Source organism: Bos taurus, chromosome 11 (genome assembly GCF_002263795.3).
Source record: "Bos taurus isolate L1 Dominette 01449 registration number 42190680 breed Hereford chromosome 11, ARS-UCD2.0, whole genome shotgun sequence".
Lineage (NCBI taxonomy): Eukaryota > Metazoa > Chordata > Mammalia > Artiodactyla > Bovidae > Bos > Bos taurus.
This window is the reverse complement of record NC_037338.1, coordinates 103652965-103680211: the sequence shown is the minus strand read 5'-3', so window position 1 is coordinate 103680211 and position 27247 is coordinate 103652965. Positions and strand designations below refer to the sequence as shown.

The following is a 27247-nucleotide window of genomic DNA, read 5'->3' as shown; positions in this document are numbered from 1 at the left end:
CTTTTGGGGAGGGGGCCTGGCTGAGGTGGGACCAAGGCGGCCACCTGCGGCAGCCCAGGGGGAGTATAAATCCTCCAGTCGCCCCGCCGGGCACCACCCCCAGCCTGGAGACCTCCCCCCAGGCCGCCTGGGACCTTTCAGGCACTGACAGGTTAATAAAGTGCAAAGTGTGCCCGAGGGAGCCTCCGCCTGGTCGGGGGCTCCCAGCTGGCGGCGCGTCCAGGCGGCAACCGGGCCCCAGACCCCAGTCCTGGTTGGGGTGGGGGAAGAGTGGACCCCGTCGGGGCCGGCCCGTCGCGTCCCGGCCGGCCTTTCAGGGGAGCGCTCAGCTGAGTGGGGCTCGCGGTCAGCCGGGCAGTGGACAGTGCTCGTGTGCACACCTCGCGTGTCTGTCTCCCCAGTTGGGCGGAGCGCCTGGCCCCGGGTGACCACCTTCCCGCGGCCCCGAGCGGGCAGACACACGGGCTTCCAGGTACCGGCGCAGCTCAGTCTGCGGACGTGACCCTGGACTGGGGCGGGGCGGGGGGGCAGGGTGCCAAAGCCCGAACCAAGGTCCAGTGAGGACGCGGGCGGGGCCGATCTCAGGCCGGGAGGACCTCGGGCGGGTCCGCAGAGGAAAGTGGACGCCCATCTTACGGGCCCCTGCGGGGGTCACCTGGAGACCACGACGACTTATTTCCCATGATGGACCCTGTTAACCAGGCGGGGCATCTAGAGGCGTGTGGGTGTTAGCGCAGGATGCGGGTTCCGGGCGCCCTGTCTCCCCGCGGATACAGGCGATGGGCGCCCAGCTCAGAGTCCAGGGGCGCTCCCACCAGGGGTTTTCCCGCCCAACCGGCTCCTGACAGCCAGGGCCCTGCGAAGCGGGTGGGCGCAGGGTCTGGGGGCGGGGCCGGGGGGCTGGGTGGGGCTGCCTTCCGGAGGCTGGAGCTGGAGCCGGGTCCGCCCCGGACTCCCTCCGAATTGCGGCCAGCCGGGGTGGGAGGGGGGCTCGGGGTGGGAAGCACCCTGGCGGGGAGGCGGGACACACCTCAGCATTTTTTTCCTGAGGGGCTAGGGCTTGTTCACTTTTGAAAAACAGTAACCTCTGTAACGTAATACTTAGAACTTTAAATTTTAACATAAGCGGAATACTCATCTTGCCCGTGTTATCACGTTCTTTTCATTTTTGAACCCGACGATCGCATACATTATCAAAGGTAAACACCTGAATGATAAAAAACAATTTCGACCAGTATGTAAAAGGACTTCTTTCCTTTTAAATATAAAATTTGCTCAGGGCGGGTGAAAGCTCTGAAATCAGAGACACCCCTTCTTCCCCCCACCTCTCCTGGAGACCTGGGGACCCACTGGCGTCTCTTCCGCCGGCAGATCCGGCGGTTGTGTCTTGGGAACTGGCCCCCGCCTGGGGCAGGAGGGGGTTGGGGTCCCAAATCCCAGGAGCTTGCCTGGTTAAGTAGCAAAACGATAAATCAGTGGGTTTTCAAAGGACTCAGTCGGGAGCTCTGAATCCCAGGGGTTGTAATGATCAATTCTTTAAGCCCATAATTGTTCAAATTACTCTGAGCAACATAAAACATTAATTTTAAGAAATTTAATAGAAAAAAGCTCTTCAAATCCGCAACGAGATAAATGACACCCAGCATTCCGACCTTTTTCCATACCTTGGTGACATTGAATAATCTGAAAGGTATTTACATTTTCATTCTTCGTGGGAAGTGTTGACAAGCTTTTGGCCGTGGGCGAGGTGCTCAGTGGCACGCGGGCCCCCCTCCCCCCTAATTAATGGGGGAGCAGCGACTTCATAAGCAGAATTTTCATCAGTCTGCCTGGGTGACCTGCGGTGACGGCTCCCACCCCCCGGCACTGATGCAGCGTGGCTCATTTTTTACCATAAAAATATTCCCTTCTGACCAGCAGAGCCCCCCTCGGCATTCAAAAAGAGATAGGAGCCTAAGAAGCAGCTGTCTCGGAGGGCATTGCAGGAATGCAGTCCAAGGCCAGACCTGGGAGAGAAGTATGCAAACTGCAGACTCCAGAGTCAGGGAGGCACACGTGTGCGTGTACGGGAGCGTGCGTGTGTGTGTGTGTGTGTGTGTGAGAGAGAGAGAGAGAGAGAGAGTGTGTCACAGCGGGTGCGGAGGCCATCCCCGGAGGAGTGGCCATAAGCCCCCAGATGCTCACACAGTCCTCAGTTCCACATGCTCCCAAGAGCCCGTCCAGACAGTGGGACGTGCCCACCGGGGTCACACCTGCAGAGGTGGGGCTGGAGTCAGGTCCCGGGGAGCATGAGGGACACAGGATGAGGATGCCCAGGGCTCCCCTGAGCCCCACGCCTGTGGTTAAGGACCTGGTGGAGCACACAGGCTCCAGCTAAGGGACCTGGGACCCTCCCCTCCATTCTACTTAATTGCTGCAGCTCTGTGACCACAGGTGAGCTGCTCACCCTTTCTGAGCCTGAGGAGTAGCACGTATAACCTGCTCTCCAGGTTTGCTAGGACACTTTCCAAGGCAAAGCCGGAAGCAGGCACCACTGAAGCGCCCCCGCGCACCGTTCTTAGGGCAAATCCCATTGACCAGGAGGTGGTGGGACCCACCAGACCACAGGGAGCCGCACACACTCGGGACTCGGGACACAGAACTCTGTGGGGCACGGATGCACACGCCAGCGACACTCCTACGCACACACCTTCACCCCCTCTCCACACAGCTCACGCTCAGCCCCCTGTGCACCCATGCTCTCTGAGAGCAAAGGCTCGTGAACCAAGGTCGGATGGGGGGATCCCAGGCTGTTGTTCCAGAGGTCAAATGCCCGCCTCGGTCAGGCTTGGATCAGACCTGCCCCAAGGCAGGGGCGTGGACAGGGTCGCCCCAGGACCGTTCCCCTACCTTGTGGGTCTGGTTGCTGTGAGGGGAACCCCACTTCCCTCTCAGGTTCTGGAAGTCCTATGGTTCCCTGGGATGCTTTTTTTTTTTTTTTTTGATGTGGACCATTTTTAAAGTCTTCATTGAATTTCTTACAACCTGAAGCTCTGTATTCCCAGTCCCGAATCTGTGCAGCTCCCTTGGGTCCAGTGGGTACCACTGCCTCCAGGTCAGTGGGATTTAAAACCAAAGCAGGCTTTATGCTTTGTTATTTGAGGCCAGAAGGCATGTGGCGTCTTAGCTTCAGGACTAAGGATTGAACTTGCACCCCCTACATTGGAAGGTGAAGTCTTAAACCACTGGACCAGACTGCCAGGGAAGTCCCTCTGTGCTTGAGAATGGAGGGGCGGGGAAGCCAGATGGAGTCAGGGGTGGCTCACGCCCATCTGCCCTGCTCCGGTCAGTGTCTGCCCCCTTGCTCCGATATGGAGTCAGGGGTGGCTCACACCCATCTGCCCTGCTCCGGTCAGTGTCTGCCCCCTGCTCCGGTGGCAGGCGAAGTGAGGAATGGCTGGAGGAAGTCCTTGTCCACTTGGACCCCATCCTAGAACCTGGCGGCGTCCGTGCTGTCTCAGATGGTAAAGAATCTTCCTGCAATGCAGGAGACCTGGGTTTGATCCCTGGGTTGGGAAATCTCCTGGAGAAGGGAATGGCTATCCACTCCAGTATTCTTGCCTGGAGAATTCCATGGACCGAGGAGTCTGGTGGGCTATAGTCCACGGGGCTTCAAAGAGTCAGACAAGGCTGAGTGACTAATACTTTTGCTTTCACACTTCTCACACTAGAACCTGAGGGCCGGGAGGGACGCCGTGGCCCAGCCCCACATTGTGGTCCCTGCTCAGCACAGCGGCAAGCCCTGTGTCCTCATCCATCAAAGGGATGATCCTGGTCATCGCGCCCAGGAGGAGGTGCTCACAGTCCCGGCTCCAGGGAGACAGGGATCAGAGCCCTGGAGATGCTGCTCCACTCGGTCAGGATGCTGGGAGGGGAGAGATCAGAGCCCCGGGCACTGCTGGTGGGAATGTCCACAGAGCAGCTGAGGAGAACTGCTTGATGGATCCAGAGATGGAAACCTCGAATCACCACGTGATGCCGCCGTTTCACTCCTAGGTCAAATCCACAGGATCCAAAAACAGGGACTCAGACAAGCACCTGTGCAAGCATGTTCACTGCAGCCACAAGGCGGAAGTGGCCCAAACATCCATCCATCCGTGCGTGAACGCTGACAGTGGGCCACCTCTACCGTGGGGTGGGGCACAGACTCGCTGCAACTCGGGAAGTTAGAAAGGCCGTGCTGCCTGAAGGAATGAAGTGAAAGTCGCTCAGTCCTGTCCGACTCTTACCAGCCGAGCCACTAGAGAAGCCCAAGAATACTGGAGTGGGTAGCCTATCCCTTCTCCAGGGGATCTTCCTGACCCAGCCAGACACAAAAGGCCACACATTGTATAATTCAGTCTCTACCAAGTGTCCAGAACCGGTGAATCCATAGAGACAGGAAGTGGATTCGAGGTTCTGGAGTGGGCGGGATAAGGCGTGACTTGTCCCGGGTTTCTCTTCGGGCAGGAGGAGGAGCTTTGACTCAGGTGGTGGCTGCACCTCGTAGACTTTAAAATGGGTCATTTTATGTCGCGGAGATTTCACCTCAGTTATGCAAAGGGTGCCCACTCACCCTCCCAGGCAGGGCTGGCTCACAGCTAACACGAAGAACAGGAAATCGTGGGATTAGGAGAGCAAGGGGGGCCACGTTAGAGCCCCCTCCCCTCCCCCTCCCCAGTCCAGCCGGCTCCTAGGATCAGCATCAGGGTCCCACCCCTTCAGGAGCTCCCTCTCCCTCAAAGGCCCTCCCAGAGCCCCTCCCCTCTGCCCCCTCCCCTCCAGGGTGGCGCACACAGAGGGTCCTCAGCACCGCTGCGGGGACAGGGGGCAGTGTGTCTGTGCCCTGCGTCCCCGGACCCCACCTGCAAGATAGCGGCCTGGCCGCAGGGGCACGCTCCCCAGCTAAGGACAGCAGCCTGCGGTCACCAGCTTCCAGCAAGTGATGAGAATGGATGCTAATGACCTGTTCCCCCTCCTGGAAAGGGCTTGTCAGGACCAGCTCGGAATGTGGAAGACCACACTGCTAGGGGGAGGCCTTCCAGGCCTGCTGGTCATTCAGGGAGTGGCTCACTTGTGTCCCCTGGCCATTGTCCCCAAGGCAGCCTGCCCTGACCGCCAGCCTAGTTTGACCTCCAGAAAGGTCAGAGGTTAAGACCTGTGATGTTCCCGGGTGATACCGTGACATGGTGACACAGATTCTCTTCACATTCTGCCCCCCGCCCCACTTTCTTTCTTTGCTGGGGAAACAAAGCTGGCTGAGGCTGGGTGAGTGGCCAGTGCTGGCAGTGGCCGCTGGGCTTCTGCACTCTGGAGGGCAGGGGAGGCCAGCAGCCAGCCACGGCCAGCTCTGAGCTGCGGGCACGGGTCCCCAGGTGATCGCAGGCGGGTGAAGGGAGGGGTGACGGGAAGGAAGGAGTCCTCAAGCCTCCACGCTGCTTGGGCACCTCACATGACACTTACTCCTCCCAAAAACCTGTGGCTGGAGTGTCAAGCCTACAGACGGGGCCCCCAGCCTCATTGTGCCTGGCATCCGGATGGGGTGTGGAGAATGCGTTCCCTCCACGGGGGGCCTTGGAATCCAGGCTCGTCCTGGGGCATGCATGCTCAGTTGCCTCATCCATGTCTGACTCTTGTAACCCCGTGGACTGTAGCCCATCAGGCTCCTCTGTCCATGGGATTCTCAAGGCAAGAATACTGGAATGGGTTGCCATTTTCTTCTCTGGGTCATTTTCCCAACCCAGGGATCAAACCTGCATCTCTTAGGTCTCCTACATTGGTAGGTGAGTTCTTTACCGCTAGCGCCACCTCGGACGTTCCTGACCTGGGACAGGAGTTTCCTAAACCTTCCGGAAGATTCCATCTTGGCTGGTCAGCCAGAAGCTGCTGAGGCAAGACCCTCAGCTGGCCTTTTCTTGCAGGGAGGGGGGCTCCCTCTCTCCATGACAAATGCTCTCTGTTCAGAGCTGGGCTAATCTTTAGAATGACAAGGTTTAAAGTTTAATTAGCAAGTTCCTCTTATGCAAACTCTCCTCATTAAACTAAGTGCCCTATTAGTTAAAAGGACACCCGGTGGGGGTGGGCTCTAAACACACCGCTGGCAGGGCTGAGGGGGACCAGGAAGCGAGGAGTTTTACGAGCTGCTGCGAGCTGCGTGAGGCCTGAGCCTGAGCCGGGTGGTAGCTGAGGTGGGCGGAGTTCTCCCCTCAACCTTCAGGTGACACCAGGCTTCAGAACAGAGGGGGGTGGGGAGGGTGGCTGGCTGGCAGGGAGGTGAAATACGGGGGCATGGGGTACCTGACTGCCTGGAGAGATGATGTCACCCGTGGGGACCACCTAGCCCGGGGCCCTCCAGGGATCTGAAAGACGGCCGGCGGGTGAGAGCTTCTGGGGTCCTCCCTGGGGTCTCCTGGGGGCCCCTGGCCTCCTGGCCCATCTCCTAGGTCAAGAGGGCAGAGGCTGCCCCCCGGGCTTACAAACGAATGCCGATGGCTCATGCTGTGCTTAGGAAAGTGGTGTGTGCTCATCCTCAAAATTTGACAAATGTAGAAAAACAAACTTCACTCCACCCTCCCAGTGCCCTGAATTCCTCTAACTGAAGATGCCATGTTGGTGTAGCTCCGTCCAGACTTTGTTCACTGTGGCTCGTGTGTCTGGGGGCTGTCGCAACCATACACAACTGCTTCGTGACCTGCTTCTTCTCTTTGGTGTCACAGCCTGGCCGTTTCCTGGGCCACGAAGTCTCCTTTCTGAGTTGTGTCTGCTGATGGCCTTATCTGAGGTCTGACTGGCCAATCAAGCCCCTCCCGTTGTTTGTACTGGGCTCCTGGGGGGTGTCAGCTCCCGGCAGAATCGACAGGGTCCAGTCTGGGCAGGAGGGGGCCGCTCGCCAGGCTGGCAGGGCCACCCTGGCACGGCTGCCCCTCCCTGTACGTCTCTGAGTCCAGGACCCACCGGGGAAGGGTCAGCCTCTTCCTTCTGCAGGGGCACCTCCCTGACTGAGGGACCAACCCTGTGCAGACTTCCTCTCCTTTTCTAGAAGGTTCCCATACCAAGGCTACTCCCATCCCCAGCTATTAATATAATCTTCTTGTCTCTGATGGGGCTCTGAGCACCGTCTGGGGGCTCGCACCCACTCCCAGCTCTCTCCTCCCCCACCGGGGGTCCCTGGCTTGGTCCCGCGGAGTTTCTCCACCTTCAGTCCTGGGACTGCTGTCCTCAGAGGCTCCTGGGTGCTCTGCACAAGCATGTAACTGTGAGTTGTGCCAGTGTGGTGGCTCGGGCCTGGAGGTGGGTGAACATGGTTGTCGGCTTGGGGAGGATCTCGGTTGGTAAGGGGCGGGTGCTGAGAGGAAGCAAGGCTTCTCTCTCTGGGAGCAACTGGGTGGACTCCTCCCGGTCAGAGGAGGTTCGCATCTGGGGTTAGACTTTGGGTTTGGGCAGCTTTCAGCCACGGTCTCCGGAGGACACAGAGATGGAAGGGGCGCCCTGGGGACCAGCTGGGGAGCGGGCAGGAGGTGGGCCCAAACCAAGAAGGGTGGGGGTGCAGGAGAACCATGAGGCAGCCCAGGACCAAGCTGCTGCCGCTCCTCCGGGTCACTCGTCCATGCGACGCCATCACTAAGATGGCCCTCACCTTTCCACGTTTCCCCACCTCCTGCCATCCTGAGTCCCATGGAGTTTTCCCCTGCTGGCTCCCAGCCCCTCCTCCAGCCCAGACATACGGGCATACGGCCTCCCTGCTGGCTGATGAGCTGGGGCCTGCAGTGGGTCTGGGAGCCCGTGCAACCCCTCACCCATCCCGCAGGCCTGTGCCGTCCACCCCTCATCTGGCCGTGCATCTTGTCCATCTGGCGCTTTGTGCGTGGGCTGGAGGCGGCCGGTGGGTGGGCAGGCGCCCCATGAGGGTCTAGGCCAATGGGAGCCCCCTCCCCAAGAGGCCCGGCCGGCCCACCTCCTGGCATGTCCTTTAACAAACACTCTGAAGGATTTTTTTCAATGGAACTGTCTCCTAGCTTCCCCCAGTCGCTGGCGATGAGATGAGAGGGGTTAATGTTCACGAGGTTGGGGTCAGGGGGCAGCTGTGGGGGTGGGGGAGCCCAGGCAGCCTTAAGGGGCTGGACGAGGCTGCCTCCTTCCTCCTGCACCCTGCCGTCCTGGGTCCAGCTTCACCATCCCGGGGCCGTCCGGAACAGGGGGACAGAGACCCAGGGCAGTGGCTGAGAGACGGGGGGCCACCGCGGAGCCCACGGGCTCACCACCTGTGTCTTCAGGAAGGGAGCAGCTTCAAGCCAGGAAAATGCAGATTTCCATGTAGACTGCTTTCCCGATTGGGCTTCAAGGAATCTGCTACTTGCTATTTTCTGGTTTTAATCTTGGCCCATCAGTCATCAACCAGCTTGTGATTCCAGCTGATATGTTTAATTAAATGATGGATTCAGACTTTTAGATCAGTCTCTTACTGACTTTGTAAACAGCGTTGGAAACCTAAGAAGACATGAGTCACCCTGTTTCTTAGTTTACTATGTTTTTTATTTTTTCTTTATTTTATTTATTCATTTTTGGCCACATGATGCACAGCATGTGGGATCTTAGTTCCCTGAACAGGGATCGAACCCTTGCCTCCTGCATTGAAAGCACAGTCTTAACCACAGGACCATCTGGGAAGTCCCTGCTGTGATTTTTAGATACATGATGGTTTATGCTTTGGGGAATTTTTCTGTTATGTCCCAAAACCAAAGTTATGAACAAGGAGATAAAATATTAAGGCTGTAAGTGGAGTTTAAATGTTTGAGGGAATTTCTTAGAGTTGTAAAAGTTTCTTAACATTGTTCTCAGAATTTGCTATGCTCCATAATAGAATCATATTTGTAAACTGAATTTACAACTTAGCAAACAGCTGGAGTTTTGGTTAATTGAATATTTGAAAAACCAAATTACACTGAATCATCTTTTCTATGGAAAAAAAAGCATTCAAGAGCACAGAATAAATCAAATTTTTGTTGCCCAGCTTCACTCTCAGGCTATTCCTTCCTCTGAGTGTCCTCTGTGTGTGAGGTGGCAGATGTCCCCCCCACAGCTGTGGGCTGAATCATGTGCCCCCAAAACAGAGGGCCACCTCCTACCCTCGGCACCTGTGAATGGAACCGTATTGAGAAACGGGGTCTTTGCAGGCGCGACCGTGTTGAGAGGAGGCAGGTGGGGTGGGCCCTGACTAGTGTCCTTCAGAGATGAGGGAACCTCGGACCCAGGGACGTAGGGAGACCAGTGGGAAGATGGTTCTGGCGTCTACAAGCCATGGGGGGCCAGGGACTGGGAACCCCACCAGAAACTCAGGAGAGGCCTGGAGCGTAGCGTTCCGTCCCGAGGACTCGGGCACGTCAGGCCTGTGGCTTCCAGGGCTGGGGGGGGCACGTGCGTGCGTGCATGCATGTGTGTGTGCATGCATGCGTGTGCACGTGTGTGCGTGTGTTACTGTGCACGTGTGCGCGCGTGCGTGTGTGTACGTGTGTGTGTCCTCAGGGCCCTGCTCACCCCGGGAAGCAGGGAGAAGTGAGTCAGCTGGGAGCGGGGTTGGGCCCCGGGCACCTACAGGGGCCTCTGACTTTCCCCCACCTGGTGCCCGCCTCCCTGCCCCTGCTTTGGCCACCTGGCCTGGGTGGACATCTGCAACCTCACCTCCTGCCCACCGGTGCCCTCGACTCCTCTGTCCCCTTGTTACAGGCAAAGGGGGTTGGAAGCAGGCCCCTGGCCACCCCCTCTTTCCCCAAAGGCCCCAGCAGCCCTGCCCAGCCCTCCCAAATCCGCCAATGTTAGAAAGGATTTGTGTCCCCGATAAATAATGCAAAGTTAAATTACATCCGCTCCGGCTTAAATTTTCATATTCCTACGTCTCATCTCCATAAAGAAATTCTCCTTGCTGGCCTCGCAGGGTGGTCTCTGCCAGCTGCCAGGGCTCCTAATGAAATTGCTCCTCCAGGCTGGGTGCCCAAGGGGCGTGGGGGCAGCCCGCCTGCTGGGGGAAAAGGTAAAAGGCCAGAGTTCAAATTATTTATCTCCCTAATAACCAAGCAGATCGCGTGCCTTCTGTGGTGGAGGCCAGAGCTGCACGCGGGGCGGGTTGGGCGTGATATATGAGGGGGCGGACGGGGGAGGGCGTGGCATCCTTCCACGGCAGTGACCCCACCACAAGGGCACAGCAAGGACGTGCCTTTTCAGCATCCCCAGAGCCAGGGGGACCCACTTTCGGTGGGGGGAGGAGAGGTGGGGTCAGCCCGCCCCTTCCAGGGCCCAGCACATAAGCACTGACCCCATGTGCCCTTTGTAAAGGGTGGGGTCGGGGTGAGGGCTGGGTTTTGCAGACCTTGCATGGTTTTCCCCAGCGTGGGACACAGTGGGTTCTTTGAGGCGTTGGGTGTACAATGTCACCCAGGGGCCTCGAAGGGGCGCAGGGAGGAGGGATGGCCTGGCCTACCTCGAGGGGCCAGGGGTCGAGGCAGAATGGACTGGAACCCCAGGCAGGGCCAGAGAGGCCCAAATGGTTGGCGTCCATGGGAGCCAACCCTTGTGCGGCCTGAGTGCGGGGAGGAAGTGGCTGAACAGACGGTCAGACAGCTTCGGGAGACCCTAAAACAGCAGGACAAAGATCTGCAGCTGGGTCTTGAATCCCTTGTTACAATTAAAAACAACGGTGCCACACAGAACCCATTATGCAGAGTGAAGTGAGTCAGAAAGAGAAAAATACCGTACTCTAACGTACATATACGAAATCTAGGGAAATGGTACGAAGAATCTATGTACAGGGCAACAACGGAGAAACAGACAGAAAGAATAGACTTACGGACATGGGGGCGGGGAGGAGAGGGTGCGATGCATGGAGAGAGTAACTGGGAATCTTACATTACTGCGTGGAAAATGGGGAGCCAAGGGGATTTGCTGTGTGGCTCAGGAAATTCAAACAGGGGCTCTGTGTCAACCCAGAGGGGTGGGGTGGGGAGGGGGGTGGGAGGGAGGGTCAAAAGGGAGAGGAGAGATGTGTACCTATGGCTGATTCGTGCTAAGGTTTGACAGAAAACAGAAAAATTCTGTAAAGCAATTATCCTTCAATAAAGAATAAATTAATTAAAAAAAACAGGTGCCCCCTGTTCCCCTCAAGTGTCCTCTGCCTTCCCCACCTCCGAGGGATCGGGGTGGGTCAGGGGCTGCTCACCCAGCTGAGCCCCATATTCGCTCTACCCAGGTCTCACCCAGCTGAGCCCCATATTCGCTCTACCCGGCTCTAGCACCTCTGGTGACCCCCTGCCCCCAGGGCCCCGGAAAGTCCCAAATGGCCAGGCAGCAGGCCCGGTCTTCAGCTGCCTCTCCGCCGGCCGCCCCCACACCTCACATTTATGGCCACTTAATCTGTGTGAGCCGCCGGCCCCCAATATATCTCCAAGTATTGATCAGCTTTAGGCTGATAGAAGTTCAAGCTCGTGGGGTCCCGCTCTTTGACCCCCAAATAGGGTATGAATTTCAATCGAATAGACTGGGATCTACACGTGGCTTCTCCCCGGGCTGGGAGCTGCGGGGAAAAAATCAATGAAGCGTGCTAATGACTCACGATTTATAGAACACCTGCCATTTTAATATCAGAATAAATGTTATACTGTGCAGGGAGGGGGACGCAGGGGGTCTCCAGGAAAATATTTCTTAGCCTTTTCTGCTGGAAAATGATGTGCGTGGAATTTTATGAAGTCAAATTTATGGACCTCATTTAGGCTTATAATTTAAAACTCCTTATGAGAAAGACATTAAGTAGAGTGCTGGGGGTGGGGGAGGCAGGGGCTGGACAAGTGGGTGGTCCCGGAGCTGTCGGGAGGGAGGCCCAGGGTGCGGCCCTGCGGGGTGGAGCAGCGGGTGGGGGGCCCGCTGGGAGGACCAAGTCTTCCCCTCTCCCAGGGGTCTCAGGACTCCGGAATGTAAGGCCTCGGGTGCCTGGTGAGCCCCCTTGCAGGCATCCGCACTTGCCCAGGAGTGTACACACGCTCTCATGTATGCGACTTTGGGCCCATGCTGATACACGTGTACACGGCCACATCGTGGCCACTCATGTGCCTGGGAATGTGTGCCTGAACATACATGCCCGTGGTGCACACCCCCAGGTCCGCACACGTGAGCACCCAGGCACACGCACATCCCCTCAGCCTCCCCACCACCTCCTGCTTTAGAGCCGCTTCTCCATTTTCCCTGCTGGAGGGGCTCAAAGTCACCGGGGTCCCGGGCTGGGCAGAGGGCAAAGGGACACCCGGCACGCTGTCATTTGGATAAGCCCTGCTGGGTGACTGGGGGGCGTGCACTGTTTGGTATAAATGGGTCCTGATCAAGGGCAGAGCTTCACCCCCAGGGCTTAGACCACGGCCAGAGAATGTGCACAGCCTGGCCAGCAGGCAGGGGCTACCCCTCATGTCTGCAGGGGGCCAGGGGACCAGGGCCAGGGCCTCACAGGGTCTCTGGAGGACACTTGTCCCGTCCCGGCCAAGGAATCACCTACAGTGGTCTGTATGTCTGCAGGGGGCTGCTCATGGCAGAGGGAACCCCACCCGCTCTGGGCCTCAGTTTCCCAGCTGTAAGTGGAGAGGTGGGAGTCGGGCAGTCTGAGAGCCCTTGACTCCTGCCAGGGAGCACCAGGATCTCAGATCTCCGGGAGGCCTGGCCTGGGAAACGGGCATTTCCTGAGGGCGGATTAAGGCCGGAGGGGCAGGGATTAGCTTTTCTCTTTAGGCTGTTGTCTTCCCAGACAGGAGCCCTCGAGGTCAGGGGCTTTCCACTGAGAGCCGGGGAGGTGTTTCCAGGGGCAGGGGGGAGCAAACGGAACCGGGCAGGGGGGGTCGGGGAGCCCCTGCCCCATCCCCCACCCAGGCCTGCCCCTTCCTGGCCCGTTCCAGCTCCGGGCAGCTGTCACCTAAATCATGGACACCAGCCGTGGCCTGGGAGGTCCCCTCTGCCTCTCTGAGTCTCCCCGGAAGGACGGGGTGACAAGAGGCATATGTTACTTCCCTCCATAAACTCATGGGCCGCTGCCCACAGCGCCCGGCACCCGGGTGGGATGGGTGTATTTTACATTTTCAACTTTATTAAAGGAGCGAGTGTGGCTTGGGGATGTTGCCTTCTCTCCGTGGTCAATTCCACTCCTGGAGGCGATAAATCTCCCCGCCTGTGATTTGTGGCTCCGCACTCCCAATAAATTAAATCTTTCTTGATGAAAAGGTTGGTGCTCCCGGCTGTGCTTTAGGTCACAGTGTTTGTCCAGAGTTAGTGGCTGAGGAGGGGCGCCGGCCGGGCACCCCGCTCCCGCCAGCCCCCTTCCCACCGCCGGGAGCAGGGCCAGGAGATGGTGCGGGAGCCTGGGGCACCAGGCAGGGAGGACCCGCCTGGTTGCGGTCCAGCTGGGTACCCACCCCTCCCCCCACCGCAAGGACTTGCTCCCAACTCATGGCCGATGCCTTCTGGTCCTCCACCCCAATGGACATGTTGGCTTTTGGTCAAAATTTTCTAGAAACCTCTGTAATAATAAAGGGCTTGTCCTTCTTGCCCTTCCCAGAGGCAAGGTTGCAGGTGGACAGGGGCCATGCTAGCAAAGCCCCTCGGAGTGCTTCCCGGCCCCGCACTGTCGGGCAGCCTTAGGACTGTACCAGGTGTGACCCTCCGGGTGTCCCCTGTCGCTAGTGGGGCCATCGGGGGGAGTGGGACGGACAGAGGCCCTGGGATCAAACTGGGGGCTCCCGTGGCCTCCCTTGCCTGCTCTCCAAGCCTCATCTCTCATCTAAGGGATGAAGATACAGCCACTAGAGAGAAATGGCGTGGCCCTCGCAGGCAGGGAGCGTTCAGCCAGCTGACTTGCTATTATGTGAGGACTTGCGACTATTTCAGAACAGATAGGGCTGGATCGTGAATGCCAACCCTCCACACGGCGGCTTCCAGAACCATCGAGGAAAGTGATACCCCTGCCAGCTACTCTGGCCAAGATTGGAGGGGGCACCTAGGACGATGGCCCTGGGCAGACGGAGGCCTGTGTCCTCTCGGACCAGGAGGGTGGAACTGGGCCTCGACCCCGGGAGGGTCCTTGTTGGCTGTGGTGCCCTCGGAGAGGGGGACGGCAACCTTGCCACGAACGAAATTCACCAACTCATCTAGGACTTTGAACCCCAGCCCCGGGATCCCTGGTCTAGTATGCTGCAAATCTGTGTCAGAAACCAAAATTAATGAGGTCTGAATTTTGGAAGAACAAGACTTATGGCCTTGGTGAAGAGCTGATCCCAGGGAAAGTGCTAAAGAAATTGCTGGGCCGCAGAACAGAATCCCTCAAAGCTGGGGGGATCGGAGTCGCCCGAGTCACCGGGGCAGAGGCGTTGGGTTTCGCTTCAGGTGCTCCGCTGGGCCCACATTCCTGCCGGGCAGGGGCTTAGACGCTGGCACCTGTGACAAAGCCCTAACCCGGCCTCCAGCCTCGCCGCAGAGCCATTATGCTGATGAATGAATGTTTCCCAGGCACTCAGGCCTTTTTGGCTGATTGCATTTGGACAGCCCGTTCCTCCAGCACCCCCTCGGAAGCCCGTCTATTTATTTTATTTAGTTTTGGGTTGGGAGGGGGTGGGGTGCCATCCCTGGGTCACTGGGAGTGGGGACGGGGAGGCCGGCAAGTCTCCACCCATCTGAACAATAGTGTCTCTGTTGAGCCCAGGGAGGAAAAGGAGGCAGGAAGTAGCCTGGGCATGGGTCAAGGGTCAAGAGGCCCTGGGGCCTCCTGCTTGGGGCCTCAGCCCCCTGCCCCGCAGAGCTGCCCTTGGCAGGGAGGTCAGTCCTCAGGGCCCTGGAACCCAGGCACCATGGGTCTGCCCCTGGCACGGCTGCCTCACTAGACAGCCTGGGCGAACTCAGGTGGGCAGGAAGTCTGGACCAGCTGCCCAGATAGCCTGTGGGGCCTCTTGACTGGGGCTTTTGGCTGCCCAGGGGCTGCCCAGAGTGGTGACCTGGAAAGGCCCCTCCCCTGGCTTCCACAAGGGTCTGTTCACACCTGTTACCTGGCTCCCAGGGGGCCCCAGGCCTGCCCTGCCCTCAGGGAGCTCTCACCGGGAGCAGGTGTGCCAGCCAGGGGCAGCCACTAGGTCCCTGAGGCCAAGAGATGAGAAGGGACTGGGCGGTCCCGGGGCTGGGCTTCTTTCCTGTCCTCCACCAGTGCTGGGGACAGCGACCCACCTCCCACACCCTGACTCCGCCCCGCTCCACCCCTGGGACCCGGCTCCTTCTGAGTCTTCAGCCTCAGGACCTTTGCACCTGCTGTGTCTTCCGGCTACACACTTTCCACCAGCTCCCCGGTCCCCTTCCACGTGGCTGACCCCACTTGGAACCACTGGAGGGTGGTCGAGGCCTTTGCTGGAGAGCTGGGTGCCCTTGGACCACAGTGGGAGTGTCCGAGGCCTGTGAGTGGATGAGGGACTGAGCAGGAGCCTGTGATGGGCTTCGGGACACAAACCCCAAAATATAGCACCTGGGCTTATGAATGTTAAAGCTGAAGGAGCTGGAGAAAACTGTGGAAGCAGGAAGGTCGTTCTGACCTTTCCCTACCTTCTTTTTTCCCTCATCTCCAAAGACCGGGCCCCCGAGTGGAATCCTAACTGGCAGGCCTTGCTAAGCTCCCCGTTTGCTCTGCTTGCCTGACACTCCTGCCCCTCCTGGTTCTCCCAGGACTGCCTGCCCCTCACACCCAGTCACCCCCAGGGCTCACTGCCTCTCTGGATGTTCACTTCCTCAGCAGGAAAACTTACACGAAATAGGTTGTTGGCTTTTCTCTGTTGAACCATCTTTGTCATTTCACTGTTTAGATCCGGCCAGGGGTCCTAAGATGGACAGGAAACGCCCTTCTCCCCCGATTCCTGCGGCAGTGGGTGGGGGAGAGGGTGGGGTGGGGGTGGGGGGCTGGAGGAAGCGGGGCACAGATGCTTAGTCGGGATGCTCCTGCCCCGGGTGCAGGGAGGTGCTGTGGCTCAGTGTCCCTGATCCCTGGTAACAGATGCCACAGGCTGGATGGTGGAAAACAATGGGAACTGACTCTCTCCCAGTTCTAGGGGCCAGAAGTCCTAAAGGAAGGTGTGGGCGCAGCTGTGCTCCCTTCGGAGGCTCCCTCCTGCCTCTCCACCTGCTGCTGGCGGCTCCAGCTGTCTCTGGCTCTCGTCACTAAGGTCTCTGCTCCCCCTTCACACAGCTTCTCTGTGTCTCAAATCTCGCTCTGATTTTCTCCGATGAGGACAGCAGTCACTGGATGTTGGGCCACCCGCGCCCAGGACCACCTCAAGCTCCTGGGCTGATCACTTCTGCGAGGACCCTGGGTCTGCCGCTCTGGCTTCCATGTGCCTTCTGGAAGGGGATGTAGCTGTCCTCCCTGAGAGCGGGGACGCCAAACTCAGGGCTCACTACAAGGCCGCCTGCCCACCTACGTGGACTCGGGACCCAGAGGAGTGCCCTGGGTCAGCTCCCTGTGCACCAGCTCACTCAGGGCTGAGCTGGTGATTTCTGCTCTCCCAAGGGAAGGATTTCGGGCTTCCCTGGTGGCTCAGCTGGTGAAGAATCCGCCCACAATGCCGGAGACCTGGGTTTGATCCCTGGGTCGGGAAGATCCCCTGGAGAAGGGAAAGGCTTCCCACTCCCGTATTCTGGCCTGGAGAATTTCATGGACTGTGTAGCCCATGGGGTCGCAAAGAGTCAGACACGACCGAAGGATTTTCACTTTCACTTTCAAGGGAAGGATTTCAGTGTCAAGGGTGTCTTTACTGACGTGTGTTTCCAAACGTCCCTGGATGCCCCTGGGTCCAGCTGGCGGGAGGCTTCTCGACCAGTGAATATCCATCTGTGCTTGAGCTGTTGAGGCGTCTGTGTGGAGGGGGACGCACGATCTCATCCACAGTGACGCCAGGGGGTGTGCTCCCCGCCTCCTGGGTCGTCAGAGGGGCTCAGGCAGACTCCGTCTGCAGGAGCCAGAGGGCCCTGCCCTGGCCGCATTCCTGGTTCTCACATGTGGGGTCTGGATGGGGGCCCGAAGCTGTGCTCAGGCCCCGCCCTCACCCACCACCGCGGGAGGGACATCACATGCCTGGCCCAGCACTTCTGACCCCAGCTGGCCCACCATAACCCCTCGGCCAGTCTAGAGGCTGAAGCCCCGAGGGGCTGCGTGGTCAGCACTGGAGCAAGGCCAGTGATGCCTCCCTGTTGGTGTGGGCGCCCACCCTCCAGCACTGCCAGCGGTACCAGTGTGGGGGTCCCCTTCCCGCTCCCGAAAACCCCCCCGCACCTGGGGGCTTCTCAACTCCGTCACTATGACCACCGCCACCAGGCACAGCTTCCGGCCAGGCGGCCAGAGGCGGCCAGCACCGGGGTGTGGACGCCTTGGCCAAGCCTCCTGACAGTCAGCGCCCGGGGCCATCACCCCGGCGACTGGTGAGTAAACTGAGTCTCCCAGAGGGGAGGTCCTCAAGTTTCCAAGTAGCTTCAGGGTGGGGTTCCAGGGGGTTGGCCAAGCCCAAGGCTGTGACCAGCTCATGTCAAAGACACGCTGCCCCCTTGCTCGTCTTCATGCCCTGCAGCCCCGTGGGAGCCCCAGGGTGGCCAGTGCCTGCCTAGAGGCCCCCACCAGCCAAGCCTGTGCAGTGGGGGTGGCGGACAGGCTCCTGGGCATTGCCTGGGAGCAGATTCCAGGGGCCCCTTGAACACTGTGTGCACGAGGAGGGGGCCTTCCACAGCCCGGAGTGCACCCCCAGGGACCCCTCCTCTTGTCTGACCACCCAGTACCTGAGGGGCTGGGGTGGGTGCTGGGCAGGGTGGGGGCGGGTGGGGCGCTGAGCGGGGGTAGGTAGGGGTGCTAGAAGGAGTGGGTGGGGGTGCTGGGTGAGTGGGGGGCGGGTGGGAGAGCTGGACAGGGGTAGGTAGGAACGCTTGGCGGGGGCGGGTAGGGGAACTGGGCGGGGGCATGTGCAGATGCCATGTCCCATCAGGGGTGGCTCTGCCAAGAACCGTCAGTGCCAACCCCAAGTAGGGGGACTGTCCCCGGTTCCCAGGGTGGCATTAAATTGCACAGGATGGAAATCAGACTCCAGGCAGCCCACACCTGAGAAGGGACCTTCTTTGTCTGCTCTTGGGGGTAAATTCCGGCCTCCCAGCACCCCGACTGCAATTCTGTCCACTTAATTTGGCTTTTGTCTGGGTGGCCCCCAGAGGGGATTACCCAGGGGTCCTGTTACAAGGCCCCCATCTCAGCCACTAATGAGTTCTGGGGCGGGCGGCAGGGGCAAGCTTGCGGCCTGTTTCCACATCGTCCTGGTAACCACGGGCGGCCGCCGCTCCCAGGGCAGGGAGGGCGGTCAGCCAGCAGGCCACGGACGTTCCTGTGCTTGCGGGGTGGAAGGTCCGCACGCCGGGAGATGTGTCAAGTGGTGACAAGTGCTGTAGAAAAAAAAACACAGGTGGGGTGAGTGTCCCCGGGACAGGAAGGAGGCCGCCCACGTGGAGGACAGAGGACAGAGGGAGGTGAGAGCCGGGAGGGCAGGTCAGAGACAGGCGACTAGATGAGGCTCTGCGGGGGGGTGGGCAGGCTTGAGTGGGCTGTACTTCATGGAAGAGGAAACTGAGGGTCAGAGCGGCTCAGAGGCAGTGCCCTGGGGTCTGTCCAGCTGACAGGAGTGGGGCTGGGTTCTGATCTTGATCCTGGGATTTCAACCTGCTTTCATGACCGCTTTGGCCTGAGTCCACCCTTCCGGTGGCCCCTGACCTGAGCAGGAAACCCCATCGCAGGTTCAGACACAGGACTCCCGAGGCAGTGGGTTCCCCGGGGAAGGCACACAGTGGGGTCTCAGCCCCCGCCCCCTGTGGCTGGCTGGCCTCTGCTGCCCCCTGGCTGCCACCTTGGCGGGGCCACGCGACCCCATCGTGTATTACCTGGAGGCTCCAACCAGCGCCCAACCTGGGATTTTGCAAACAGGTTCACCAAATTGTCAATTAAGTGAAAATCAATCCTGAGTCATTCATCACAGGCTGCTCGGGCGGCGCATGGGCCTCCATCGATCGGGGCCCCCGGGGAGCGATTGAGGCCAAGTGCAGCCCCGCACCCGCTGCCTCAGGGCAGCCTCTGCGATCCATCATCCAGAATGGCCCTGCCCCCCACCTGGGGCTCAGGGCCTGCCCGGGGGATGGCCGAAATGGGCCCAGGGCCCTCTGCTCCAAACCCGGAGGCTCGTCTCCCCGTCAGCACCCCGAGCCTTGCCCCACCCCCCTACCCAGCCTTCCCTGGGGACCCAGCCCCTCCCCCCAGCACCACTGCTCCAGGACGGCTCCCCTGTCTCTCCCTGCTGGCCCCCGCAGCCCTGCTGTCTCCTTCTCCCAGCACCTGGGGACACTGGGGTCTCCTCCTCACGAGGGGCCATCAGGGACCAGGGGAAATATGCAGAGGAGACCGCATACCCCCAGCCTCAGCCTCCTGTTTCTAGCTGGCCTCCCTGCACTGGGCATCCTGACCTTGCCCCCTGACTACTGCCCTCCCTGCGGCAGGGGGCTAGGACTCGCCTTCAATGTGCTGAGCTGCGCTCCAGGCCCCCCTGTAGGGACAGAGTCCAGTGGGGTGCCCGCCTAGGGGCAAGTCCCCGGATAGCAGGCTGGGGTGCTTCTCATGACACCAGAGCTCCTGGATTGCCCCGTGGCTCCCTGCGCTCAGCCAGGAAATCTGCAGGTCCAGAAAAGCCTGAACCATAATTCCTTTATAATGCAGCACTCAGGCCATCATTTTATGTCAACAGGAAATAAAGCTCCTTCACCCCACCTGCAAACAGCCTGTCCCCAGCCTCCTCTCTCAGGAGCTGAGCCCAGATTTCTGGAGCCTCCCGGCAGGCACTTCAGGGCCTGAAGAGCTAGGACTGAGATCCTGTGCAGCCAACCCGTGGGGGCTGGGCACCCTGCCCTCTGAGTCAGTGGTGCCTCGCTCGAGTGGAGGCCGAGCATGTGACCGGGATGCCCTGGCTGTCCCCACTGGGCAGAGGAGCACAGGTTGAGGAGAGCTCCCAGCCCTGCTTCCTGGGCTTAAGGTGGAAACCAGCAGGCCTCACCACCACCCAGAGCCCCTCCTCACCTCCCCTCCTCCTAGAGCACAGAAGTCCAGGCTGCATGTAGGGATCGTTCCAGGGGTTTTACAATTGTCCATACTGGTTGACATTCCAGTTGCACTTCTGGGGGTCAGTTCATAGCCAGTATCCCTGCCTACCTGGGTCAGACGTCCCAGCCCTCCTGGAGCTGAGGCAAGAGCAATCAGCCTAAGTAGGAGGAAGGTTCTCTGCTCAAAGGCAAGCTCAGAGCATTACTCATTCACTTATTCATTTAATCACCTAGAAATATTCATTAAACCATTGGAGGACTTTTGCTTCTAACTATGAAGGAGTAACGGGGACTGAAATGTCCTTCATGTGGGGAAAAAAAGAAAAACCGAGAGCAAAATATGTAAAATGTGTAAAACAATGGTTGTCCAACACTGGAAGGTAGGCATTGGCAGATAGTGATCCCCAAGAGAGGGGGAGCAAGCAAGGTGAAGGCTCAAGGACCAAGCACCACAGAGGTGAGGGCTGTGTGGAGAGTAGGGGAGCCCCAGAGGGCCATGTGGAGAGGGGGGGAGCCCCAGAGGGCCGTGTGGAGAGTGGGGGAGCCCCAGAGGGCCGTGTGGAGAGTGGGGGAGCCCCAGAGGGCCGTGTGGAGAGGGGGGGAGCCCCAGAGGGCCGTGTGGAGAGGGGGGGAGCCCCAGAGGGCCGTGTGGAGAGTGGGGGAGCCCCAGAGGGCCGTGTGGAGAGGGGGGAGCCCCAGAGGGCCGTGTGGAGAGTGGGGGAGCCCCAGAGGGTTGTGTGGAGAGTAGGGGAGCTCCAGAGAGCTGCAAAGTGGCTCCTCGGGCCCCAGGGGAACTGATCAGCACATGGGCATAAGGAAAACACTCAACCCTGGGAAAGAGCCACGGGAAAGGAGCACGAAGAGTAATCCTCGGAACTCTCCCTGGGAGTGGTTTACATTTCCACCACCTACGGTGGGAAGGTCCCGCAACACACGTGACATCTGGTGGGGCACTCGAGCGGGTACTGCCTCAGGGTTGCTGCAAAATCATCCCCAAACTAACAGTGTTCTCGTCAAACTGACTAACAGAGCTCAAAGGCCAGCCTCCAAAGGGGCAAACTCTTCCCAATAATGTAAGCATACGCCGGGAGAAGCTCAAGAGGATCTACAGGGACACAGAAATATCCAACACACAATGTCTGGCACGCACGCAAAAATTACTAGACACGCAAGGGCAATGTGACCCACGACGGGCAGGAAACTCACTCAGCAGGAGGACTCGGAAATGACACAGATGAGTCACTGGACACGACCATTAAGGCAGGTGTTATCCTGCTCCCTCCTTGCAGAAGGGAGAGGGGAGACTGAGCACGCCATGGACCAACTTGGATGATATAAGAAAAGACCCTCATCAAACTTCTAGACATGAAAAACACTGGATGGGATTAATAGCAGAGCAGGCACCAAAGAAGGAAAGATGGCAAGTTAGCCTGACGACATAGTGAGAGAATCTGCCTGAAATGAAACGCAGAGGAAAGCGACCAGAAAAGTGGGGCTGCTGCACCTGTCACCGGAGCCCTGCGAGAGAGCAGGGGGAAAAGCAGGCACGTGGAGAAAAGGAAGTACGTGGAGAAACAGTGGCGAAGCGTCTCCAGAACTGATGAAACTCGTAAACCCACGGAGCCCAAGAAGCTCAGCAAACCTCAAACACAAGAGATAGGAAGAAACCTACACTGAAGCACATCGTGTTTCTTAAAACTGACGATGAGGGATGGGCTCCCGGGTGGCGCTGGTGCTAAAGAGCCCACCTGCCAACGCAGGAGACGCAAACGACGCGAGTTCCATCTGTGGAAAGATCAGGAAGATGCCCTGGAGGAAGGCACGGCCATCGACTCCAGGATTCTTGCCTGGAGACCCTCATGGACAGAGGAGCCTGACGGGCTGCAGTCCATGGGGTCACAAAGTCAGACGCGACTGAAGTGACTTAGCACAATGATGAAGGTGACATTTTAAGAGCAGTGAATGGGGAAAGCACATAAGGGACAAAGGAAGACAGATGGACAGACAGCGACTCTCCAGAAGCAAGGCAGGTGGCTGACAGTTGAGCAGACTCCTTCAGGCTCCGGAAGGAAGAGAGGGTCCATCGACGCTGAGTTTCTGTGACTGCTGACGACTCTCGCAAAAGTGAACATGAGAAGCTTTTCAGGCAGACGAAAGCTAAAAGAATTCATCACCAGCAAACACACTCTACAAGAAATGTTAAAGGAAACCCTTCAGACAGAAAGAACATTATTCCTGATGGAAAGAGAGGTCAGCACAAAGGAATGACGAGCTCTGGAAACGGCAACTGCATGTCCAAGTATAAAATGCCTTCTTTCTAGTTAAAAAAAAATTAGAAAGGAATTGATTGAAATAGAATAGAAATAGAATAGAAATAGAATAGAAATAGAATAGAAATAGAATTGAAATAGAATAGAAATAGAATAGAAAAAAATTGTGGTAATGCATTATGGGGGTTTGTGACATAACATGAGAGTATGGAAATGGAAGTCTACTGCTGTGAGGTTCCTATGTATACCTGAAGGGGTTTAGCATCATCTGAAGGTAGACTGTGATAAGTTAAAGATGCGTAATTCTTAAAGGAAGCGCCAAAAACACAGAATAAAGAGTGACGACTAATAAGCCAACAAAAGGGATAAAATGGAACAGTGAAAATTCTTAGTTCACCCACAGAATGATAGAAAAAGAAGAAAAGGGGAACAAAGAGCTGCTGGGAGGAAGATAAAATAAATAGCAATAATGATAGCAGTAATCACATTAAATGTAAATAGTCTAAACACCCAACTCAGACAATGATTGTGCTATTGGGTCATAAAAGGGCGTAACATTCTCACATGGGCTAAAGTTGATGAACCTTGAAAACATCATACTAAGTGAAATAAACCAGATATAAAGGCCTTATATTGTAGGATTCTATTTATATGATATACCAAGAATAGTCAATTTTATAGCAACAAAAAGTAGAAAACAGTTATGAGGGGTTGGGGGAATGGGTAGTGAGTGTTTAATGAGGACAGGCTTCCAGATTGGGGGATAAACAGAAGGATAGACTTCCAGGCTCAGTTCAGTTCAGTTCAGTTGCTCAGTCGTGTCCGACTCTTTGTGACCCCATGGACTGCAGCACACCAGGCCTCTCTGTCCATCACCAACTCCCAGAGTCTACTCAAACTCATGTCCATTGAGTCGGTGATGCCATCCAACCATATCATCCTCTGTCGTCCCCTTCTCCTCCAGCCTTCAGTCTTTCCCAGCATCAGGGTCTTTTCTGATGAGTCAGTTCTTTGCATCAGGTGGCCAAAGTATTGGAGCTTCAGCTTCAGCATCAGTCCTTTCAGTGAATATTCAGTGTTGATTTCCTTTAGGATGGACTGGTTGGATCTCCTTGCTGTCCAAGGGACTCTCAGGAGTCTTCTCCAACACCACAGTTCAGAACTTTCAGGTTGGAGGGATAAAAATGAGACTTCCAGGTTTGGGGGATAAAAAAGTTTTCAAAAGAGAGGTGATGGTTGCATGACATAGTGACTAATTAATGCACTTGAAGATAGCTAAAATGGTGAATTTTATTTTAGTGTTTTTGAGGCATCCTTTTTTTTTTCCCGTTTTGGCTATGTTGGGTCCTCGTTGCTGCAGATGGTTCTCTAGTCGTGGTGAGGGGGCTGCTCTCTAGTCGCAGTACACGGGCTTCTCACTGCAGAGGTTTCTCTTCTTGAGGAGCGTGGGCTCTCGGGGAAGAGGGTTTCAGCAGTTGCAGCTCCTGGGCTGTAAGCACAGGCTCAATAGCCACGGTGCACGGGCTTAGTTGCTCTGCACGCGGGATCTTCCTGGCTCAGGGACTGAACCTGTGTCTCTTGCATTGGCAAGCAGATTCTTTACCACTGAGCCACCAGGGAAGCCGTGAATTTTATATATATACATATATATATGTATACATATATATATGTTACCACAATTAAAAAATCAGTAATGTAATACGACAAACCTCATGGAATTTTGCAGTTTAAATGGGTGAATCGTACAGTATATGAACTATATCCCAATGCACTGTTTAAAAGGCAATGATTGCCAGAGCTGATTTAATTTTTTAACACATTTTTTATTCATTTATCTATTTGGCTGCACTGGGTCTTAGTTGGGGCATGCAGGATCTTGTTCCCTGACCAGGGGTTGAACCCGGGCCCCCTGCACTGGGAGTGAAGAGTCTCACCCACTGGACCACCAGGGACGTCCCCAGAATTTATTTGGAAAAAACCCTGTGCGTCAGGCAGTGCTGTTGATAGTGGGGACTGAGTAAGCACCCCCAGTCTGGGCCCTGTGAGCTCACCTTCTAGAAGAGACAGACGATGAAGAGGGAAGGCTGTGAAGAGAATTATTGGGAAGCAGGGATGGGATGCGAGTGATGGGAAGAGGGAGACTTCGGAGAGGGGCCTGGGGGGAGGAGAGGCAGCCCCTCGGGCATCAGGGAAAGAGGTCTGCAGCCTGAGCAGCCGATCTTAGGAACATTATTTATAATAGCAGTGAAATAGCAGCCTCCCAAATGTCTAAATGTCAAGGAAACTATTAGGGGTTTTATGCTACAACCAATCCATTGAGAATTTTGCAGCCATTAAAAAAATATTTTTCAAAAAATGTGTCGAAGAACTTGGGAAAATGTCTGTTACAATGGGTAAAAAACAGGAAATAAAGCCAACCGTGTGATACAATTATAACGGGCACAGGCAGTGCGTGTGTGTGCGCACACACACACACATCACACCACACATCTGACATCTCCCCTGTCTTTGCAGATGAGGAATTAAGGCCCAGGGAATGTGACAACTGCTTGACCAGGGCTGGCCGGCAACCCTGAGTCGGCCCTGGGTTTTTACTCCCGAGCTGCCTCCTGCTGGGTTCTCCCAAGGTCAGACCAACCCCATTTGGTGACATCTCCCCACACCCCTCCACCACCCCACTGCCCCAGCCACCCCCGCCGGGTGCCTGCAGCCCTGCTCGTGGCCCTGTGTAAGGGCAGGTAAACAGCAGGCACTCAGCCGTGCCCTCTGTACCCTAATCCCACGTCCCAGGGACAAATGAGACTCTTGCTTGAATCCTCATAAATCGTCCATTCCTGACAAATCAAAGGAAGACCCGGGCAAAGGAGGGTGGGGGAGGGGAGAGAGCTGCGTCCCCTGCTAATTCTTTCCAACTGCTGTTTATTGAAATGAGGCACCAGGGATAAACCAGAGCCGGATCAATGATGCCCTGTCTAATACAATCAGCTGAGGGCCGCCAGCCTCCTGCCCCGCCTGCAGCTCCTCCTCTCAGGTGATGGCCTGGAGGAGAGGGGCCCTGGGAACCACCCGCCCGCCCGCCCACCCCATTCCTTCTGCCATCATCTCCCACCCAGGGGAAGCTGCCGCAAGGCATCTGCAGGGTCCATCTGTGGACAGAATGAGGCTGATCCCGGCTATCTCGTCCCCCTACCCTCCTGCAGGGACCCCCAGAGAGGAGAGCGTGTGCCCCAGGCCCAGCCACAGGTGCGTGGGGATCAGGGCTCCGACTCAGCCCTCTGGCTCCTGTGGCCCCCAGCCAGCCTGCACCCTGGAGCCGGCACAGGTCTCCACCCAGCATCTTTTCCCACATTACTTCCCAGTGCTGTAGCCCCCTGGTAACCATGGGGTAGGGGGCGGAGGGGGATTGTGCTGTGACCTTGTGTCTGGGGCCCTCCTACATGAGCCCTGTGGCCCGACCCTCAGCCCGGTGCCTGGCCCCTGGGAGGCATCGTGTTGAGTAATCAGAGGCTGACAGGGGACTCAGCCCGGCTTGCAGGTGGAAGAATCACCAGGAAGTTTTAGCAAATATGGGTGCCCCGGAAACCGACCACACTGGGAAAGCGCCCCCCGCAGGGGGTGGCAGCTGGGGGGACTCTGATCTGGGGAGGGGCGGGCGATGGGCTCACTCAGGCTCCCATGGGGGCTGTACCTCCACAAAGCGGATCTGACGGTGGGGCTGGCACAGGCGTCCTGCTGCCCTGTGCCCACCCCCCGCATGGGACGTCCACCAGCTCCTGAGAGGGCCAGGCAACCCCACCAGCCTCCTGGACCTGGACACCCACGGGCTGCACTCCTGGGCCCCAAAGAGCCCGGGAAGTAGGCAGATGTGGGCTCATCGAGGCACCAATTTTTGGGGGGTAGAATCGAGATGCACCCAGCTCCCAGCTTCCCAGTGAGGAGCCTGTGTTCTGAGCGCCCCCCTCACCTTCACAGCTGGCATCTGAAAGTAACTGTGATCAGTGACCTCGGCCAAGTTGAGAATTAGTCTTTTTAAGAGTCTTCTTGGCTCCACCCATCAGGTGAGGACCATTGGAGGTGGGAGGAGGGACAGAGGCGCGCAGGCATCCACAGGGTGATGGACAGACTAGAATTCGCCTTGGAAACCTTCAGTGGTTTGAAAAACATGCCTGGGTACGTGGCCAGCCTCGCCCGGCTGCAGACTGGCCCCATGCCCTCATCTAGAGACAATGGAAATGGACCACAGCACGCAAGGTGCCCACACCCCCCAGCCCATCCCCAGGGTGAGGAGGCGCTGGGCACACACCCACCAAGCTGGGCCCATGGAGCGTCAGCCCATGGGGCTTAGTCCCTGGAGCTGCTCCTGGTCGGGAGCGCTGCTCCTTCCTGGGGAAACGGAGGGGGCTGCTAGAATCCCCCATCCTGCCCCGTGGCAGAGTCAGGCCCCCACTGCTGCCAGGACCCCTGCGTGGTGGGGGTCTCTGGAATGTCAAGTACGAGGTGGGTTCACTCACTCAATCAAAGAAGCCTGGTCCAGGCCTCGCCGGAACGTGGCGCCGGGATTCCATGGGCTCTTGACCTTGGCGGGCGAACCACTCGGAAGTTTTATCACCAGTCGCCTCTTTCCAGAGACAACTCCGTGCCTTCGGCTCAGGGGCACAGCCTGGCTTCCTGGCTGCAAAAGCTAAGTGGGTGGGATTGCCACCCCCACCCCCAGGTTTCACATCTGCGGACACAGCCTTTCCTGGGGGCCCACTGACCGGGAGCAGGGTTTGCTCGTGTCCCCTCTG

At 57.6% G+C, this 27247-nt stretch overlaps 1 long non-coding RNA gene across 1 annotated transcript; it reads right to left on the bottom strand.

Moving 5' to 3' along the window:
* Positions 1-16773: 16773 nt before the first annotated feature.
* On the bottom strand, positions 16774-18400 carry LOC132346646 (uncharacterized). Its single transcript, XR_009496574.1, has 2 exons — positions 18275-18400; positions 16774-16926 (listed from the first exon to the last, which is right to left on the bottom strand). It is a non-coding gene; the product is annotated as an uncharacterized lncRNA (long non-coding RNA).
* Positions 18401-27247: the final 8847 nt, after the last annotated feature.